Source organism: Fundulus heteroclitus, chromosome 20, assembly GCF_011125445.2.
Source record: "Fundulus heteroclitus isolate FHET01 chromosome 20, MU-UCD_Fhet_4.1, whole genome shotgun sequence".
Classification (NCBI taxonomy): domain Eukaryota; kingdom Metazoa; phylum Chordata; class Actinopteri; order Cyprinodontiformes; family Fundulidae; genus Fundulus; species Fundulus heteroclitus.
Window position 1 is genome coordinate 17,962,686 of NC_046380.1, and position 3,240 is coordinate 17,965,925.

Genomic DNA, 3,240 nt, shown 5'->3' on the forward strand with positions numbered 1-3,240 from the left:
CTTCTTGCTGACAATACTTCGATACTTTGCCGCAAAGCTCATTTCCAACTCCTTTTCTAATAAATGCTGCAGCTCTCTCTCTGGCGTGTCAGTGTTAGAGCTGCTCTGGGATCAGCTGGCTTTTACTGTAGAAGAGAAGTCGGGACCAGGTCGGTTTGTTGTGGCACAGCGGCCTCTAGCGGCCGGGAACGCAACACGTGTCCCTGTACCAATGAAAGCAGCAGGGTGGAGCACAAAAGGATTCAGAAATGAGGGAAGCTACAAAGATGGCTGACAGGAAGTCTAGCTACTAAAAACAAACCCACTTCTTTACTTTAACAAATTGAAAGGTCATGAGTTTGCCTGTTTGGTGTGAGTGTAATGATCTGTAAGTTTGGAGCCATCCCAAGTTCCTTTATGTTTTTTGGATGCAGGCAGACTTTGTTCTGTCTTTAAAAAGGTCAGAAGTTCATCTGTGCTCTGAAGATCTTTTCACAGTTTGTCTTCAGTTCAGCCCGGCCCCATGTGGGAAAAGTAATCGCTCCCTAAATGTAATAACTGGTTGTTCCACCTCTGCCACGCCTTGTAATGAGTCTTTTACATCAGCGTGGAGGAACGATGGTTCAATCTCCTTTAGAGAATTGTTTTAAATCCTGCCTGTTTAAGATCATGCCACGGTGTTTCAGAGTTCAGATTGGACTTTGAGTAGGCCACTCCGAAACCATAATGTTGAAGTTTTTTGGTTCGTCTGATTGGATCCATTCAGAAGTGGGCCTGCTGATGTGCTTTGGATCTATGTGCCGTTGCATAACCCCAATGTGGCTGGCTTCAAGGGTAGAAGCTGATGGTCAGACTTTCTCGTTCAGGATTTTGCGGTAAAGAACTGAATTTGTGGTTCCATGTGTCGAACACACGACCACGGCCATGTTTGACTACAGCTATGGTGTTCTCTTTTTGAAACGCTGTGTTGGTTTTATACATCAGATGCATCTGGAGAGTTGATTTCCACAAAAGCTCCATCTTTGTGTCGTCGGTCCACAGAATATTTTCTCAAAAATCATCAAGATGTTTCTGGACAAATGTGTGACCCGTGGTGCTCTGGGTTATTTTATGACCTCTTGGTTAATGCCTATTTTCTCCATTTGTATTTGACTGGGGTCCTAAAACCTTAAGAATGACTTTGTAACCTTTTCCAGAAAGATAGACATCAGTGACTTTGTTTCTCATGTTTTGTTAGTTAAAAAGAGAACTAAAAGTATATTTTTCTTGAAATTTGTGTATTTTTCCTTGATTTTAACAGCTAAATAAGACCATTTGCCATTTGAATTAGTATTTTTACCCTTAAAATAAGATAATTAGATAACCTGCACTTGAAATAAGATGATGGAAATGAATTGTTATTATTTTAAGTGCAAAAATCTTATTCCATTAGCAAATAGTCTTATTTACCTGCTCAAATCAAGGAAAATACACAAATTTCAAGAAAATTGTACTCACTTTGAGTTCCCTTTTTGTAGTGATCAGGGCATGATGAGTTGCTTTTTGAGCTCTTTTACCCTGCTTCATGTTGTCAGACAGGTTCTATTTGAGCAATGCTTTCAGGTCTGGTAATAATCAGGATAATGTGTGTCAAAAACAATAATCTGTAAGGGGGGGTAAATGTTTTTTTTTTTTTCCCATAGCGCCGAAAGTTATGGTTGTAAGATAAGAAAACAGAAAATCAGTGAGTTGCCAAATTTTAAAAACTATTCATCAAGAACATTTTAAATGACTAAAACAAAGCCTAAATCCATAAAAAAAAGTATTGGAAGTGGAGCTATGAGTAGCATTTATTTATGGGAACATATTCAAATTTTGTCATATTATAAAAGTTACCTCAACATGACGATTTCAGTATTAGATGGAGATTTATCAGATTATCGTTTTTATGACCTCAAAGATAAGAATCCCTTTATTGTCCTGCAGTGGGGAAATTCAGGACAAAAGTGAACTAGAAAGTCCTATAGAGGTATAAGCCTTTCTCACTGAACAGGTAGGAGTGATTCCTTTAGTCTTCTCATCAGTGAAGCGGGTTAAAGGACACCTGACAAAACAAGCTGCAAAAATAAAGTGAAATAATGATTTGAGAGAGATAGCCAGATAGAAAAATTAACAGGTTATGGCAGAAAATAAAAAGCTGCTGGTAGCGTCGCTCCATGACCTGAGCAACACTGAGAAAAGCATCTCAGAACATTCTGCAAAGTTTAAACTCTGCAACCAAGGAGATTTCTGCAATCAAATTACAGAAATATTTTTTTGCCAAGGCCAAGCGGGGTCTGCTGATCTCAACCTGATCCGGGTGTATTTCTCTCTGCATACCAGAGGAAAAGTATGCATAATGCTGAGTCTGAAGAAAGCTACCGTGAAAGTGTGGCTCAGCAACACGACGGCGCAAACTCATTCTTGGAATGAGGTTCTGAAGGTGTCTAAACCAAAAAACTACAGCTGCAACGTAATTAATGCACCTTTACTTATGTAACACAAGCAATCTTTTAGAAATGTTTTGTAAAATGTTGTTAGCACCATTGCCTTGCAGAAAGAAAGTTTTGGGCCTGCATGGAGTTTGCATTTTCTCCCAGAGCATGTGTGAGTTCTCTCTGGGTACTCCGGCTTCCTCCCACAGTCCAAAACCATGACTGCCAGGTTAATTTTTGTCCTTTTTGTCTCCGTGTTGCCCCCGCTGATGAGGAACTGGTCACCTATCCAGGGTTGGCACCAGCAACCCTGCAAGGATACGCAGGTATTGACTATTCTGTCTATTATTATTTCTAAGAACTAACAGCACTTATTGGTCTTATTGTTGTTTTTTTGTTGTTGTTTTTCCAAATCTTACCACAGGTAATACGTATCTGCCCTAAAGCCAGCTTTATTCTCCAGAGGCTGTTATAGAGCAGTTTCAATCCTTGAAATAAAGGCATACCTTCTTTTTTTTTACGCTTTTCGTTTATTAAAAATTAGTTATTAACAAGTTCATGAAACGGAGAATAACTTGAAAATATGCCGAGGACTGTTGTTGCCAGCCGGTGTTTGTTTCAGTGTTTAAAAATAAATGCTAAAAATAAAAAAAAGGACGAATTTCCTGTTAATATACCAAGTTGTACCAAAAACGCCGTGCCTCCTTCTCTTGAGTTGCTCTCGGCTATTCATGGGCGCACAGATGGCACCATCCTACAGGCCTATTATGCTCACAGACGAATCTACTTAATTGGCCTGGTTTCTGGT